A 19,424-nucleotide genomic window follows, 5' to 3' on the forward strand; every position below is an offset into this window, starting at 1 on the left:
GGGTCTCTATTGAGGGTCTTTTAAATGTTTATGGAGAACTTTGGATGCTGAGAGTACAAACAATTCATCAACTGTACAAGTGTTCTATCATAAACTCCCAGAGTCTGGATCCTGTGTTATTCATCTTAATCTCTTCTCCTTCAAGGTTCTCTTATGTATGATGAATGGCCTATGTATATTTATTGTTCTAATGTATGCTTTAATTGTTACATTGAAACATTTATTTATATGTTTCAATTATAACTTTATAATAAAGGGGACATGACATTGATTTTGCCCATGTTTTGCTCATCTTGCTTGATATTCGCATCTTTATAAACATTCCTTATACCAGAAGTTCACTTCTAAAGTTTATTTTAATAAGTCTGAGAGATTTCTTCCACAAGACACAATAGATTATACATAGAGCAGACAACCACCAGAAGTATGAAGTCTGCAAAATTTGATATTGACAACCATCTGTTCCTATCTGTGGCATTACTAATTCTCTCTACCATAATCAGTGGCTTTTGGCTATCCCTCAGATTCTCAATGCAACATCCAGTCATTCGGTATATTATGGGCAGATGTACATTTTCCTTCTTTCAGATTTACTGCCTGTCTTGTTTGCAGTTCTTTCCTGGTCTTATTTCCTATTATGCAAGAAATGTCCAGTTGTGTTTTTACTTTGTTGTGAAACAAAAATTATTCTGATAATTATAGTGTTAGAATTGGCAAGCCTTTAGTCTCCCTCACTTTTTAGCTATTGATGTAGCTAGTTTATTTTCTGGGGTTTGTTAATTTGGGTAATATAATTGCCTTTATGCTATGTTGCTAATGGTGGGAAGCTGGTGCTGCTCAAATCACATCAGTACTCCTCTCTACACAAAATGACGTCAACTGGCCACTTATTTAAATGAGTGTCTTCATTGTTTACTCCATTTTAAAATAGAAGGATGGACAATTATTGAAGTTGTAGCTATTCTGTTTAAATGAATCACAATGGCAGTTATGAGTCATAGAGGATGGTTTGGTTTAGTTTGGTTTTAATGCAGATTTCTAAACCTACTGTTTCGAATGTTTTGAGAGAACACTCAGAATAAATTATCCAGAGTCGTAGAAAATTAGAATTAACATATATCCTTGGTTTAAAACTCCCAATTTTTTGTATTTTATATTTCTAAGGCAACAGTTAACCCTTCATTTAATGCAGTAATGCAGTAACATTTTAAAATATAATTTTAAGGCAATCTTTGAGGTGTTGAGAATTTACTGATGCATCATCATGAATTTATTTCTGCCAAGAAACATAGATTAATGCTTGAAGATAAAAACAGCCAGGGGACATGGGAAGACATTTATGTGCAAGGAGAGGAATTGTATCTCCAGGCTAAAACTATTTATCAATTTTCCTGCCACTAAAACTTGCCAGCTTGAGATACAGATGAGTAACTTGGTATAGAGAACTCTTCTCTATGGGGAAAATGCACTCAGGGAAATTACTACCCATTGATGATATTTTCCCTGACGTCCTCTTCACCCTTATCAGCACTTTGCACAGTTACTCTCCAACCTACCCTCTCTAACTACCATCTATGCCCTGCAATAGATCTAAATCCTCCCTAAAATCGAGAAGTGGTTTCATTTTTAAAAGGAAGCTCTTTCACTTTCATTTCCACAGAATTACAGAAGATTGTTGTTGCTGTTTTTTTTAAGAATTTAAGAAATTATACATATATTAGTAATGTATATTTTTGTGGCCATGAAAATAAATACTTGCATTTTCTTTTTCATATGTCAAATTAAAATGTTCACTACTTTCTCAAAGCTTCAGGAACAAAGCCATCAAGAAGGAAATGGTAAATAGCAAAGTAGCCCTCCAAACAGTTAGACCATCAGGACGGAATGAGATTTATTGCTACCAGGTTTTCACTACTTGAATCTTGCTGAGGCCTTCGTACCCCTAAGGGAATCTGATAAATTTTGGGTTTCTGATCATACAGCTACTGTCTCTTGGAAAAAATAAAGAAGAACATGTAACAGAAAATATCAGAGGTTTTTCATCTCAAGATAAAGGAGGTAAGAACAGGGTCTCATTTAGAATTTTTGAGGTCTGGAACTCTGAAAAGATTGTGATTCTTCACATGTTGTTCAAATAAAGTCAACACCAGACTGTAAAATGCAAAATACAAAATTTACATGCCATGTAAATTAAGAGTTTCTCTCCAGTTATTTTTTTGTATGTAGAAATTCGGATACTTTATCTTGTCCACTGAGCAACAGGTCCAGGATGGGCAAAAGATCTTATCTTAGGGATGCATTTTCCATGTTCCTCTTTCCTCGCAGAGCCTTGTACACAATAAGTGCCTCGTAAATGGCTTGGAAGTGGAGATGAAGAGGGCAGATGGAGCACCGTCTGATTGGAGTTGTTAACAAAATTTTAAACTGCTAATGCCTTATTGGACAAAGACGATGATTATTCTCTAACAGTCACATAAATTACTAATTTATGAGTATAACATCTAACCTTCCTTCCTTCTGGGTAGGCAATTGCCGCATTTTGTATCTTTAGTGCATGGACACAACAGGCCTTCTTTCACATCTGGATACAACTGAAAGGGTCATCAGATTTTGGCTAGTGAGTGATCTCCCTAATAGGTGATCTCTCCTTTATTTTCTTCCTGAGTACACATTTTCAGGAAATGATAAAGCCTTTATTTTACATTTTAAATCCTGTCTAATTTTTTCCAATCTATATACCTATGAGGGTGTATATATGTGCATGTGTGGCGGTTTTGGTTTGTTTGCTTGAGTTTAGATTTTTTGAATGAACGACTAAAACATCTTTACTTTGATAAAATACTTTTGCAATGTGACAAAGTACATTCACAATGTTTTCAGATTCTTTCCTTTCCAAAGCAAGTTTCTGAGAAAAAAACATGGTATAAATAAAGGTATATAATATAGTGTATTCATTTTGCCCCATTTAAAATTAGATAATAAGTTATTTCATAAAGCCAAATGTTTTCTTTTCAGGGCCAAACTTCTTTTTGAGAGCTAAAGCATGCCAGTAATGGGCTGCTTCAAATTTTAGTGATGTAGAGCCAAAATAAAATTATTCCTTAAGACTCTGTATGTGTAGAATACTGGTTATTTGTTCCACAGTAAATGCTTGCTTTAACATGGCCTCTTTTGTTTAAAGAAATGTATACTAAGCCCAAAAGGACACACTACAAAGTACAAAGATGCGTCATTAAGAAGCAATCTAGGGCTTCCCTGATGGCTCAGTGGTAAAGAATTCACCTGCCAATGAAGATGTCGGTTTGATCCCTGGTCTGGGAAGATTCCACATGCCAAGGGACAGCTAAGCCCGTGGGCCATAACTACTGAGTCTGGGCTCTAGAGCTGAGAACTGCAACCACTGAGTCCACATGCCACAACTGCTGAAGCCCATGCACCCTAAAGCCAGTGTTCCACAGCAAGAGAAGCCAGCATAATAAGAAGCCTGCATACTGTAACAGAGAGTGGCCCCCCTCTCTCCACAACTAGAGAAAAACCCACATAGCAACAAAGACCCAGCATAGCCAAAAATAAATAAATAAAATTATTATAAAAAAGAAGTAATCTATTTAGGTAAATTATATAATACTGGGCAAGGTTGGAGTGGTGAAGGGTGAAGGGAAGGCAAGGAAACTGTATTCTTATAAAAACTTCTAAGGTCACTAAGGCAATTCTAAACAAACGTTAAACAGAAGTATTAACATTTAAATATTACAACTTACACTTAGGAGAAAAGTCTGATTATCGATGGAACAGAACACTCAAATTCAATCATGTCAAGAAAACACATGCCCTTATATAATCTGGCAGAACAGCCCTGAATACAATAACTTTTATTTCAAACTCTACCTGAAAGTGACATCATTTATTAACACACAAACTTTCACCTTTAATTTCCTTTCATCTCTTTCCATTATGCCTTCTGGGCTCAGCTGATTTAGCCTTCCTAATTAATCTCTGCTATTATCCTTCTGGGCTTCCCTGGTGGCTCAGTGGGTAAAGTGTCTGCCTGCAATGCGGGTTCGATCCCAGGGTTGGAAAGATTCCCTGGGGAAGGAAATGGCACCCCACTCTAGTACTCTTGCCTGGAAAATCCTGTGGATGGAGGAGCCTGGTAGGCTACAGTCCATGGGGTCGCAGAGAGTGGGACAAGACTGAGCAAGTTCACTTTCACACTTTCGTTGTCCTTGCTGGTTTCTCACACAGGTGTCATCAATGACATCCAAACTGTTTTTTAGCTTTTATTTACAAGTTACTTTGTCACATTCACCACAACTTCTCTTTCAAACACTTGAGTTCTCTTTAAACCCTCTGTCCTTAAAAATATCCCCTTGATCTGTGTCTTGGAGGCATGGCTGACTGTTAACCATTTTGGTGATGTCATATAACTGCTTCAAACTGGAAAAGCTCACTTTAATTTAGTAGGTCTGCTTAACCCAAAACAGTTCTAGGAATGTTTGGAATGCTTGAACTTAAGAGGAAAAGTCTAATTCACTTGTTTTCTACAAAACTGCGCTAATAGTGAGAACCAAAGTGACATACATAAGTACAGTTTTGGAACCAGATAAATTTGAGTTTGAATGCCAGCACTGCCATTTTCTAAATAGGGAAAATTATTATATAAGCCTCAGGTTTTTCTTCTGTAAAATATTCCTTACATTGCAAAATGTCTACGAAGATTTAACAGATAATGTTTATTAAGCACCTAGCATATTTTACATTGGAGAAGGAAATGGCAACCCACTCCAGTGTTCTTGCCTGGAGAGTCCCAGGGACGGGGGTGCCTGGTGGGCTGCCGTCTATGGGGTCACACAGAGTCGGACGTGACTGAAGTGACTTAGCAGTAGCAGCAGCAGCAGCATGTTTTACATTGGAGAAGGAAATGGCAACCCACTCCAGTGTTCTTGCCTGGAGAGTCCCAGGGACGGGGGTGCCTGGTGGGCTGCCATCTATGGGGTCACACAGAGTCGGACATGACTGAGGTGACTTGGCAGCAGCAGCAGCATATTTTACTATGCTTGGGAAATTGACCACTGGATTTATTATGGTCATAAATAATTGTTCTATAAAAACACAATTTGGGGATTTCTGGATTCCTCCCCCAACACCTTACATTTTATGTTCTCAAAGAGTCATCAAACTCTGCCCATTTATGCGCAGTTAAAAAATCTATCGTTTCCAAGCCAAACTCGGTTCCAGTGCTAGGTTGCTTCCTACTTTCTGCTACAAATTTATTATGGTTAATTTGCACATCTCTGAATGCTGGAGAGTTTACCAGTAAAATGATCTTTTTGATCTCACTGACCCTACAACTTTCTCCTTAATCCTACATTCTGCTACTGCCAGACCCTCTCTCTGGAGAATTGGATCAAGTGATACAGGGATGTTTCAAAGCATCTGTAAATAAAAATTGTGGGGAGAACATATCTTCCTATCCTACAGGTAACTTCTAAAGCAGCATGGCTGACTTCAGCATGGCTGACTCCTGCAAAGATGGAAACAATCCTGTGCTCCTACACTGAGTTCAGTACCAAGGACACTAACTCTATCAAATACTATCTTCAAAGAAATCAAAGAACTCACAATCCATATGGCAATCAATTTCCAATTCTAAATATGCCTGTAAAAAACATTCAGCTAATTTCTAAACATGTATTCTGGTAGCAGCTTTCCTTCCAAGTATTTTGCATTACTAAGCATCTAAAAATACATATCTATATGTATTACATAAACAGAGTACCTACACGATGTACATTCTGATTTTGCCTATCTGAGCAATTAAAATTTACTCTTTATAAAAATAAATCTTCAAAAACCACTATCTTTTGTCATATTCACTGGTGACAGTCAATGAGCAGATAGTCAAAAGGAAATAAGGAAGCCCAGTGAATAAATTATGTCTTGAATGATTCTGAGACAAATTAAAACTACAGTCTGTGTTCTATTTGAAAAATATTAAATCTAGACTCTTGAATTTTCTACTTATTTTTGGAGCAGTGGATCCCCACGTGCCATGCACTGACCACTGAGATACCAGACTCAGGCAGGAATTTGGGACGAATCAGAGGAAGGATCTAGGGAGTGGGAACTATGGCAAGAGATAGCTTTTCAAGAAAGTGGGTTTAGAGGTGAGCAGCTAGTTGCTCAGTACCTGATACAGGGCCCTACTTTATCAGCTTTGGATACATTATTTCCTCTCTTTTATTTGCTCTCTGCCCATTCTTAGCATGCAAAATAATGTCTCATGTACATCATTTAAAAATATCACAGAATAAATAAATGGCTCTTGAAGGGGCCCTGATGGTGGAGATGGCCTTCTAGAATAGGGATCTTATGGCAGCAACTTGCACAAGATTTGTGCTGGATTTTTGCTGACAGGATCAGGAACTGGATTCTTAAGTACAGAGTTATTTGCTAAATAGAGGATTTCCCATGTAGCTCTCCATGCTTTAAAGACTCATAGACAGAAGATTTCACAACCTCCAGATAACTTGTGCTACTAATGTAACTGTCATCTAATACTTGACCTTCATCTCAGAAAGTTTTGCCCCATTATCTCATGCATATCAATTTACAATTTACTCCTTTTCTGAACTCTGGGCAAATACTTGTTTCTTCAGTGGCTTCATCTGTTGTGAATAGAGTCACCATTTGTTTTCCTCTTCTCCAAGCCAACTCAAGTACTTTTCATGCCTCAGCTATTATTTCTAACCTTTTAATTATCTTTCTTGCTCTTTGAATGTTCACCAGGATTTTAGTGCCTAAAGACCTGGAGCCTAAGCTCAGATATAATATGCTGGGACTGGCATGTGGAACAAAGGCTAAATTATTATTGTTAAGATCACCTCATGCTTCCTGTTATAGTTCATGTAGACTTGTATCAGCTTTTGTTGTTCTTATTACATGCTCTATTTACAAGTCTATCTTTTCCCACAATTTCAGAGGCAGTCATCTTTTATACTGGGAATTCACAGACCTAACTGGTCATTCTCTAGCATCTCTATATGTAACTTCTTTCCTCAAGTAATTACCTTGTATGAATCAACATTAAATTATATATTTATTCCTAAATACATCAGAGTCTTTGCCCAGTGGCAGGTAAATGCAAAGAGTTCAAATATAGTGTTGTTTAGTCACTAAGTTGTGTCCGACTCTTGAGACCCCATGGATTGCAGCCCACCAGGTTACTTCTGTCCATGGGGTTTCCCAAGCAAGAATACTGTAGTGGGTTGTTATTTCCTCCTCCAGGGGATCTTCCCAACCAAGAGATGGAACCCATGACTCCTGCACTGGCAGGCAGATTCTTTACCACTGAGACACCAGGGAAGCCCCTCAAATATAGTACTGATATCTAAAAGCTTAAAACCAAACTCATTTTGATATCTAAAAGCTTAGAATCAAACTCATTCTTTTTATTGTCTTTTCCTCCCTAAATATGTTCCTTCTCTAAAGTTCTCTAACTAGGTCTCAGCACCACTACAAGGTTGCCCAAGGTTGAGAGAACAATAGATTTTTTTTCTACCTTCTCTTTCATTATGTACAACTAATTGGTTTCCAAGTTCTGCTTAAATATGGCCCTTCCTTTCTATTTCACTCTGCTACCCAAGTTCAGATATTCAACACTTCTGGATTAGACTACGATAGTTTTTGACTTCTCTCCTCCAGTCTGTCGTTCCCTCCTTTCTCAAAACATTTATCAAGTCATTTTTTTTCCTTAAAAAATCACATTGTCTCCACTGTTTAATATATATTTCCTGCCTTATCAGTCCCCTTTTTTGTCACTTCTCTACCTCCTCTATTTCTCCCAAATCAAATGCAACAAGGTAAAAACAAACAAGCAAACAACTAACAAAAATGCACAACACTATAAACAAATGCAAAAGACTAATAGATATTAATATTTACATTCAAAAAGTAAAATATAAAGAGCCTTTAAAAATCAGTAAGAAAATTACTAAACAACTGAATATGAAAATGATAAGCAATAAGAAAACAAGTTTACAGAAAAATATATAAAAATGGCTCTTAAACATAAGCTGTTCAACTTCACTCATGAGAGAAATTCAAATTAAAACTATTAAGATATCACTTTTACCTGTTAGATCTGAAAAACATTGAAAAGTTTGATAACATACTAATGAGAGGTGGTAGGGAAAAGAGGTCTTATATATTTTTGGTAAGAATGTACAATGATACATTACTAATGGAATGCAATCTAACAGAACAAAATCACACATGCATATGCTCATGAATCGACAATTTCTCTTTGGATCAATTATATTATAGATAAACTTTCCTGTGTGAAAAATATCTAGATTACGACGTTATTCATTGTGGCATTGTTTGCAATAATAAGATATTGCAAGCAACACATCTATTAGGGATATACTTAACACATGCACACAATATAATGTTCAGTTTAAAGACAAGTGTTTTCTTATGAAAACCAAAGAAGTTCTCCCTGTACCGAAATAAGAAATACAGAAAAAGACTGTGAAAGGGGAAAAAGCACGGTTCAGAGGTGAAAACTCAGTGCTTAATGTACACTTGTTTGAACATGCTTAAGGAGAAGACTCTGAAAAGATTCACTGGACGCTAATAATAGTTGGCACCTCTCTGGGGACTTGAGTGGGCAGAGGATAGGGGTAGTAAGATTTTTCAGTTGAAAAAAGTGTAATTTATTTTAAAAAATCATACAAATGCTAGTTTTCTCTCTCTGAAATGTTATTTACTCTTGTTCCCCACCTCTACCTGGACGTGTGTCAGGCCTTAATCACTTCCTCCAAAAGACATTCTTTCTAATCTGGAAAAGTTCAGATTCCCTCAAGTCTCAGTCGAACTCTTATGTCAGTTTTTGCAAATTACTTGTGTATATCTGTCTTCCTCATTTGGCTGTGAAGTTCTAGGAGCAGGGAGGAATGCATCGTCTTTTGCTTGTCTCACCAAAGCCCGGGCTGCTTGGCACATCAGCTCATGAATATTTGTTGAGTGAAGACATGTGTGTTCAGGGCACTGTGTGGGGATGGGGGTAGATAGAGGAGTCCTGCTTGGGAAACCACAGGGAAAGATAAAAGCGGTGAGACAATGTCTGCCTTTAGGTAGCTTATCAACTAGGGAGGTAGATAAACACCCATATAATTATAAGGCAGAAAGCAGTCATTGCCTTAGGAGTTACAAATTTAGTTATATGAGACTTAGAGCAAGGAGACTGCAAGAAGAATTTTTTAAAACATTTTATAAATCTGATAAATGCAGTAATATTTGCAAAGGGGTTTTGAAAAACCCATGTGATTCCTACAAGAAAGGGTGGGCTATTTGATGCAGAAAATCAAATATGTACAGGGGTCAGGCAGCTGAGGCATGTCAGTGAATGGATTGTCAAGTGGAAACTGATTAAAAACAAGATCTAGAGGTATACTAGCTTGGCTGGATACTAGCACCACTTGGGAGCTTAAAAAGTAAAAAAACCCTTATGCTAAGACCATAACTCCGGTCAATTCACCAGGGGTTAGGAAGGGGATAGGAGTATAAGAATGGAAGAGGAACCCAGTCATCTGCAGTTTTAAGAAACTGCCCGGGTAACAGTAATGTGGACCAGGACAGGTCTCATTACCAGTGACTCCTTACAAATGCAGAATTCCAGCCCCACCCTGGATTTACAGAATCAGAATTCGAATTGTGAAGATACCTCCAGTGCTTCTGGCTCACTCTGGCAAGTTCAAAAAGCTCTGCTCTAAACAACTTTGTCTTTTTCCAAGGGAATGACCATTCATTAAGTACTATCAGCATTTCCCAGAGGGCATGCATGTTCTAGTTGTCAACGTTCTAATTTTGCCAGTTATACTGCTACTGCTGGCAACAACGTAAGTAACTGAGATCAGGTGGAAGCTGTCAAAAGGTGACTGGATCCTGCCAAGGTGCTAGAGAGGGGATAGTGAATTATCACGGTTTGTCTAAGGCTTAAATTGTTCTAAGGCAGAAGTTTTTTAATGTCGATTTTTGGTAGTTACTTAAATTTTATTTTGAGCAGTTGAACCATCCCGGTCAACAACACTGTGTGTGCGACCAAGTTCGATATGCAACTCTACTCTCATTTAAGTGGGCAGTATTTTGGAGTACCACCAGCTCAGCAACTTTCCTTCCCCATCTCCCTGAAGCAAAATTTTAAGGATAAGATGAAAATAAAGCGAGGAAGGTTTGGAGGGCTTGGAATGCTAGAATAAAACTTATTTACTTAATTTGAACAGTGTCAAGTCACTGTATTTTTTAAGCGAGTCTTATAACTTCAATACAAACAAAAAAGAAAACTCACTCCCTCATGATCTGGTTAGAAATATAACTGGCATAAAAAAGAAAGTTGAAAACTTTTATCCAACAAATGCTTATCAAGCTCCTACTATGAATCAAGTACTATTCCAAGTCCTTTCATTTCATTCCTTTGGTGGTAATCCTAGTCAGCCAGCCTCCTGGAAAACTGATGTCACTGTTCCTAAAATGAACGATCTCAGAAGATAAAGGTGTGGATGAGTCAGATGAGCCCGTGGCTCCAGCTGGACACTGTGAGCAGCTCAGGAGCCTGTCTTTGAATATTAAGAACCACTGAGACTGGGGAGCAAACACAGGGAGGGGGAGTAATTCAGAAGGGGTTACCACACACCTCTGGTCTCAACTTTGCTACGGAGCTTCACAAGAGTTTAAAAATTTTAAATAGCAATACTAGGACATGACTTTCAAAGAATAATATCAGCAACTCTTGTTTTCTTTCTTTTCTTATGTGGGATTTTAGTGCCCTGGGGTTTCCCAGGTGACCAGTGGTAAAGAATCTGCCTGCCAGTGTGGGAGACGCAAGAGAGACAATGGTTCAGTCCCTGTGTTGGGAAGATCCTCTCGAGTAGGAAATGGCAACCCGCTCCAGTATTCTTGCCTGGAAAATTCCATGAGTAGAGGAGCCAGGCAGGCTACAGTCCATGGGATTGCGGAGTCAGACAAGACTGAGCACTATTCCTTTCTTTCTTAGTTCCTTGACCAGAGATGGAACCTGCGCCCCCTGCGTTGGGAGCACTGAATCTTAACCACTGGATTAGCAGGAAAGTCCGTCAGCAACTCTTATATTATTCTTTTATTATTTTTTTAAGTTGTTGCATTGTCTAACATTTTTATCTACTTCTGCTCAAATATATAAAAGTCACTCCATAGATAAATGTACAGAGTAATTGCAAATGAAAAATCAGTCAAAGCCTTAATCTATTGAACCTCCACTATGCTAAAACATGCGTATTTCTGAAACAGTAGGTTTTTTTATAAACAAGTCATAAGAAGAAAAATAAAAAGCTTCACAAAATGAGTTTCTGTTAGAAGCTTTCCAGCTTTTATTTTTTTAAGAAATTTCTCAGCACTTTCAAAACTTTAAATGCTCAAAGAATATAATCACTGAGAACAGTTATATTATCCCTTTATTATTTTAAGTGTTAGCCGCTCAGTCATGTCTGTCTCTTTGCAGCCCCATGGACAGTAGCCCACCAGGCTCCTCTGTCCATGGAATTCTTCAGGCAAGAATACTGGAGCGGGTAGCCATTCCCCTTCTCCAGGGGATCTTTCCAACTCAGGGATCAAACCCATTATTATTTTAGAGAATGCATTTATTTTGTATTATTTTGATACTGAATTCATTTGTTCGTAAGATGTGCACTGAGCATAGTAACAAAAAAGCAAAAAAAAGAGAGAGAGAAAGAATGCAATGTATCAGACAAGCCACCAAAAACAGAAGGAAAAGGGAAAAAAAAATTCTCCTTCTGAGCTAAATAGAAAGAGAAAAAAGTACTATCATTAAGGCAGGAGAAAGGCATCTCTGAAGAAGGAATAAATATCTTGCCAGCAGTGAGCTGGGGGCTGTCGAGTGCGGGAGCAGAATAGAAGGATATTGGGTGGGAAAGCATACTCCCAAAGCATCTGTGAACAAAACTTCACTGTAAAGAATAAATCAATCCACTTACAGGGCATGCTTAACTTCACCTGTTGGGAGGTAAGTTCAATTTCTTTCTCCTTCTTTGAATGAACCGGGAAGGCTTCCGTTTTGCCTTCAGCCTCCCACCACAGGAATGTGTGCTATCTGCATGGTGGTTTTGAAACCATAGCTCTTAAAGGAGCTGTATCAACAGGTTTTTCCTCCTTAACACTGAGTCAATTGTAAATGTTGAATGGGAACCTTGAACAAGCTGAAAACTATCACAGGAATTTAAAACCAGCTCTCCCGCCAAAGTGTTTTTTAAAATAGAATCACAATTTATATTTTTATCACTTCAGCCTTTTTGGATCCAGAACTACAGAACTAACAAAGGACTATATCCTGACGGCTTAATACAAAGGGAAGCCTGAAAGCTGGCCTTGCTGTGTCAATTAGAGAGAGAACTCTTTCCCAGATGGAAAGAGTTCTGAGGGAAAGAGTTCTGCAAATGTGGCTTTTAAAGAAGACACAGGAGACTCAAAAATGTCCTTCCGAGCAATGCAAAATTTGCCAAGCTTTTTACATATTTATCTAATGCAGTTCTATGTCCATTGCCTTTCACCCAAATACTTTTCTCTTAACTTTGGCCTATATACTTTCCATTCTGTCTTTAAATAAAACTGTTTCCAAAGGAGAGGCAAAACACTCAAAGTTTCACTCATCCAGCCCTACATGCTGATGGCCAATGTCATAGGCAAATTCTAAGCACATTTTAAATTTTTACCCATGATTGCTAAACCCTAAGATTAACAAGTTTTTCTTGTTGTTGCGCTTTTGTCTTCTTTGTTTTTTTAGATTAGCTCTTTTTAATTAAAGAGTTGGTGTCCAGAATTTGGCTCGTCATGTTTGCACAGCCATTTGTCACTGTTTTCATATCATTTGCAATTTATTCTACAGTACCAAGCGGTTCTCTTAAGAGGTTCTATGGCTTAATATAATTCGATTTCTCATGAAAACTCTCAAGCTTCATTTGGCATGAACTTCATTGAAAATGACTATAATATTATTTCAAACACTCAGCAATGATGTTACATAGGATATGTATATTTCCTCACAACTGAACAATAATACGATTAAAAATAAGCCAACATTTCCAAAATGAAGACACAATTAAGAACTATCCTTAATGATAGGAAGCTCTCTGTAATAAGAAAAAACTGTTGAAAATTAACTTGCTAATTACCATGCACTGATTATTTTAACTGACCAGATTCTAAGATGACCTATATATAAAATTTAAAAAGGGATGGTATTTAGGTAATTGTTTAGATAACTTATTAATGTAGTAGATTCTAGGGCTCAAAGGAACCAAGTTGAATATCTGATGACTTTTCACATTTGAGGAAGCAAGATTAAGCAACAACGAAAGTCGAAAAATCTGGGGGGAAGTAGAATAAGGAATCAAAAGATAAAAAGTCAGCAATAAAGCTTCATAAAACAGTGACTACATTTCACTGTTTTTCGCAGTCTCCCTGGCATTTTGTTTGTTTAAATGTTTGGACTTTTCTTGAAGTTAAAAAAAATACAAAAAACTTTTAGGAAAAATACTCAAAGTCAACTAACCTTCCTAGTGAACCTGGCTCTGGAAATTGCGCTTGACACTACGACTTTATCACATCTTAAAGGGATATATCAAAGCTCTTTAAATCATTTCCAGAGGGCATGGATTATTTCCAAGAGTGAGGTAAAGATGTCTGTAATCATGTAAGCATTACTTATTTAGCCACTGCAAATTAAGATGATCAAATACCTCTATAAAGTGGGAATTATGAGTTTAAGTTTTATACTGACATGCCTACACATTTCCTTCCTTCCTCCTTTTCTTTCTTTCTTTCTCCCTCCCTCCCTATTTTTTTTTTTCCTTTTAATTTGAATTCTGATTCCAGGGTAACCCAAAGAATAAACCCAGAACAAGCATAACTGGTGCCTGTAAATCCTCTCCACAATTCTACTCAACACTATCCTACAGAGAAGGGGCCTGGAGAAAATTAAGAATACAAAGTGGAGATGCTCAAGGCAACTTTACTATAAACAGCCAAATAATGGAAACAGCATAAATATTCATCAGCAGGGAAGGATAAATTGTATATTCACACAATGGAATACTATAAAGCAAAAGAACAATTATTGATACATAAAACAATATGTATGAACCTCGTTGACTTAATTTTGCTCAAAATAACCATATACCAAGAAAGTACAGTTGTGCTTTAATTCCTAGGAAATTCAAAATCAGGCAAAATTTAGAAGTAGTTCAAAGAATATTTATCATGGAAGGGTTATTGATTGGGCAGTGACTCAGGGAGCCTTCCATGAGTGATGAAAATATCCTAAGGTCCTGTTCTGCTTGAAGTATACAGATACAGCAATGTATAAAAATTCACTGAGTTATAGACTTAAGATTTGTACACTTTATGTATGTTATTTGCATTTGAATTTTCTTAAATGAAATTTAAAGAAAATTCACAATGCAGAAAGGAAAAACAAGCTAGAAATTCTCCACCAAAATACCAACAGGTTCAACAAAAGTGAGAGACAGTCTCATTTTGAAAAATATATAAAAATTTCCTTTCACCCAAGGTTTTCCTTTTTGAAACTGAAACTGAAGTCACTCAGTCGTGTCCAACTCTTTGTGACCCTATGCACTATAGCCTACGAGGCTCCTCCATCCATGGAATTTTTTTTTTTTAACATTCCCCGAATCATCGTGTGTGTGTGTCAGTGGCTCCGTCATATACAACTCTTTGCCACCCCATGGACTATAGTCCATCAAGCTCCTCTGTCCATGGGATTTTCCAGGCAAGAATACTGAGTATTCTTGGGTTTCCCTTTCCTTCTCCAGGGGATCTTCCCCACCAAGGGACTGAACCTAGATCTCCTGCATTGCAGGCAGGTTCTTTACCATCTGAGCCACCAGGGAAGCCCAAAAGTATCTGGACTTAACAACCACAGTGATTCTCACTGCATCTTTCTACAGCTACCCCTCACTGCCCCAGGACTTCATAGTTCTTTCCTGCTGTGTGCTGTGCTTAGTCTCTCAGTCATGTCTGACTCTTTGCGACCCCATGGACTATAGCCCACCAGGCCCCTCTGTGCATGGGGATTCTCCAGGCAAGAATACTGGAGCGGGTTGCCATGCCCTTCTTCAGGGATCTTCCCAACCCAAGGATCGAACCCAGGTCTCCCACATTGCAGGCGGATGTAGAAATAGGAAAATTAAAGAATGACAAAGTCTTCCCCCTAGACTAGTAGGGTTGGAGGACTTTAAGTTTCAGGATTTCTTGATTAGGGACACCTTTCTGTCTTCTCAATCATTATAGCAAGTATCCCGATTCTCTTTTGAGAGAGACCGTCACAAAGAGTGACCGGGAGGACAAAAAAGAAGTCAACTATCTGGGTTTCAGATACACAAAGTTTGGCCTTAAGTTTACTTTCCTTATGGTTCAATAGAATTAAATAAAATGGGAAAGGAGGGAGAGCTGTCCAGGAATGAAAAGACTTCTCTTTGTGTTCTCTGTGAAAAGCTACACAATGGATCTGGTATGTTGGGGCCAGAAGGGTGAGAAGCCCCAATATTTTTTTCTAGTCAAACTATATTGATATAATTTAAGTGCCCCCCAGGTCTCCCCTCCCACTCTTTTTTTCTAAATAGAATACTGGGAAAACAAATCCATATCTCCTTAGCCACATTTCCTCAGGACTTTTAGAAACACAATCTTTTTCTCCTGTTCTTCTCCCTGGGGGCACTCCCGACCCTGGCAGGCCGTTTCTAACAGTGGAGGCTGTGACTGGGGTGATGATGTGTGAGGGTTGTGGTGGGGCTCTTGAGCTTCAGGCTCTTGCATTCCAATATGGTCTTTGAATTAGAAACAACTGGATTGCAGCCTCATTCACTACCCAAAGTACAGCCAGTTACAACCTGGCTGCATTTATGAAATTATTTAAAAATCCTGGACCAGAATTAATGGAGGAAATTACGGACAATGATCAAATTGAACATTTAAATAACATATGGAGATGGGGGAGACTAAAAATGTAGGGCTTATCTATGGTGATGGGATTCCCAGGTGGCTCAGTGGTAAAGAATCCACCTACCAATGCAGGAAGGAGATTTGGGTTAGATTCCTGGATGGGGAAGATCCCCTGGAGGAGGAAATGGCAACCCTCTCCAGTATTCTTGCCTGAGGAATCCCATGAACAGAGGAGCCTGGTGGTTCATGGGGTCACAAAGAGTTGCACAGGACTTGGTGACTAAGCACATCTATGGTGACAGATGTTTTATATGCATTATTATTACACAGCATTCTTGACACCTCTGTAAGCTAAAAATGAGCATCCTCATTTTATAAGTGGAAATCTCAGCCTTCAGTAAACAAACGTCCTAAGTGTGCATAGCTGAGGTTCAAGCCCAGGTCCATCAGACTTCAAAATCCTTTTATTTCCTGACCTCTCAGGAGAGGTGCCTTACTCAATACGTGCAAAACTTAATTAGTAAGTTAAATCAGCTAAAATCGATGGTAATCTCCTTGAGGGTAAAGGCTGATGACTCATCTTTACTGTGACGTAGAATAATACGTCAGTGTTAGGTGAATACTTCTAAATAGGTACACATGAGATAGATGTTGATTTTCTCTGTTACACACGCACACACACATACACGTGTAAGCATCTACAAAATTGTTATTATGGATTCAAATAACTGCATAAAAAATAAAATTTACTCATTTAAGTAAAAAGTGAAGCTAGTAAAATGGATGGTTAAATGCCAAGTAAGATAACAAAAAGAACTTTAAAGCTCACATATTGAATTACATTTGCTGCTCTTTTAAGCTTTAAAGGTACACTGGCTAACATTTTTGTTATACCAGGAATAACAAGCAAGCACAAAGCCTTTCAAAGAATAACTGACCCTAAACGTGGAATCACTTCAAAGAAAAGAACATACAAATATGGGATGTTCTGCTTATACAAGATGGAACCTAAATGAGCGGACTAGAATCCAATGATCAGTAAAATTCCACTCTGATGAACAGTTCTTTACACCAAAGAACTAAAAAATCTACTAAATACTTTTTCTTTCCGGGACTTTTCTCCCCCATTTCATTTTAATTTGTCTCTGTGGAAGAAAAGCACTGAACAAGATTGAAATTCTTAGTGCCTTATCCCGTCTGAAACTTACAGTCTGAAATTAGTTTATTTACTTTCAAATTAAGTCAGAATTTGTTACTGAAAGAATTGTACCTGGGTCTTTAGTTGCAGTATTGCTAATGATTCTTTTCAGTTAAAGACATGCAGAATTCCAAGGTGATGTGCTTTGTTATTTACTTTTTACTGGTAGGATTCTCAGTTTGCTGAATGTAGAGTAAATAAGAATTTGAAATTATATCAAAGAATAAAAGGACTTCCTTCAACATTGGAGGCTCATTTGTCTTTCAGGTAGAATCATCCAGGTTTTCCTTCAGAATTTGTGATTGCTGAGTTTTTGCTTCAGGATTCTCTAGGATAAATTTGCTTGTGACCCTAAACCCACTCTTAAACAATCATTTAATCGCCATTAACTAAAAACATGTCTGGTTAGGTCCATTTCTGACAGTATAAGAAACAAATCAGTATTTCTTTCTTTCCAGGTTTTGTCTTCCTGATTTTTTCATGTTCGTTAAAACAGTAAGCAGATATTCCTGAAATTTTAATAATGTATATCTATGCAGTGTAAATGTTTTCTTCATTATTCCAAAATGCTTACTCTCAGTGTTTACTTTTGTGGTTCTCTACAACTTTTAGAATAGTCATTACCTGTCAAAAACGATATCCATAGAGAACAAACTTGTGGTTGCCAAGAGGGAGGGAGTGTAGGAGGGTGGAGTGGGACTTTGGGGTTAGAGAATGGATAAAAAACAGGTCCTACTGTATAGCACAGGAAACTGTATTCAATATCTTGTGATAAACAATAATGGAAAAGAATATGAAAAAATAATATATATGTATGTATAACTGAGTCACTCTGCTGTACAGCAGAAATCAACCAACATTGTAAATCAAATATACTTTAAAAAAATGTCTATATTAGTTCATTATTTATATAGTTGAGCTAATGAATATTAGTTCATTTTTTGGGGGGTCCCAATCATTTTGGATTATTTCTGAGAATCTTCAACTATCTCTTGCATAAAAAATTTAAAAATAAAAAACCTTTTTCCACATTATGGTTCTTTAATCTGTCTTGGCACATAAATCTCCTTTCTATTCCTAAATTTTTAATGCTTTCCATAGTCTCAGCATTGTCTTAACTTTAATTCACATTTTTTCCTATTCTTTTGTATGAATTTATATATTTCTTCACTTTGATTGGCGGCCACTTCATTCTATTTTCAAGTCTTTAAACTTTTGGTTCCCATTGAGTCCCCTAGTGATGGCAATTCATAATACGTCAAAGTTTCCTAGCACAGCATGCTCCTTGAATGTGACACTTCTGGTGCATGTGGGGTGGCGGGGTGGGCATGCTCAAGACAGTGTCACCCAAAAATAAAATACTAAAACAAATAGTCAACATTTTAGCTTATTCATATACTTTGCTAAGTAAGTATATAATTTTTTTAAAATTGGAAAATAAATGAAACTTACCCTTTTAAGAAGATTTCAGTGGATGATTTAGGATGTTTATGTCTTTATTTTAGCTCCATCCAATTCAGTTAATAAGAGTTATAGGGTCCTGTCGGGTCCAGAGGCTGTGGAGACCACAAAAGGAAGGATAAGGGAAGGCCCTCCCCCCAAATTTACATTCATTTAGATCAGTTGGAGTGCTAGGGCTTTCAAATCCCAAGCTTTATATGTGTTTCCTTTAAGAGTGAGTAGTAACTGTTTTCCCAGCCAGGGAGGATCTAGGTTCCTCGCTTTTAAAGCTTCAGGTTGTTCTTCAACCATCCTTTTTACGTTGTATAGCCCTTAGGGGTTCATATCCGACTTCCATATTTAATATATTTTAATTCAGCTTTGTAATGATCTGTATATGCATTCATGAGCTCATCTTCCCCTTAGGACTCACTCAGGTAGCTGAGATTAATTGGGCATTCCTTACTCTTTTCTGGCAAGTACAAGTCTGACTTCATGAATACCTTTATTTCTGTGCTTGCATCCAAAGGTTTCAGAAAGAGAGTGATTACTTGATTAAATAAATAAAATAAGGTCTTTTGGGTGGGTTTTTTCTAACACCATGACTAAACTAGACTGGCAACACACATGCGCTAGCTTTTCTGCTTTACTTGCTCCCCTTCCTTTTTTATTCCTGTGAGTGAGCCTTTGAAATCTCAAAAGATTTGTATCCTTTCTCATAACATGGACTATGCCTTTACCTCAACTGTATTTTGTGAATAGTTTGTCTACC

At 37.5% G+C, this 19,424-nt stretch overlaps 1 protein-coding gene across 1 annotated transcript in view; it reads right to left on the bottom strand.

The window, feature by feature from the left end:
* Nucleotides 1-18,888, bottom strand: part of SLC39A10 (solute carrier family 39 member 10) — a 110,846-nt gene extending 91,958 nt beyond the window's left edge. Inside the window, exon 1 of the mRNA XM_005676287.3 lies at nucleotides 18,665-18,888. The gene's annotated coding sequence lies outside the window, so the exon portion shown is untranslated. The remainder of the gene's footprint in view (nucleotides 1-18,664) is intronic.

This window comes from Capra hircus, chromosome 2 (genome assembly GCF_001704415.2).
Source record: "Capra hircus breed San Clemente chromosome 2, ASM170441v1, whole genome shotgun sequence".
Taxonomy (NCBI): Eukaryota; Metazoa; Chordata; class Mammalia; order Artiodactyla; family Bovidae; genus Capra; species Capra hircus.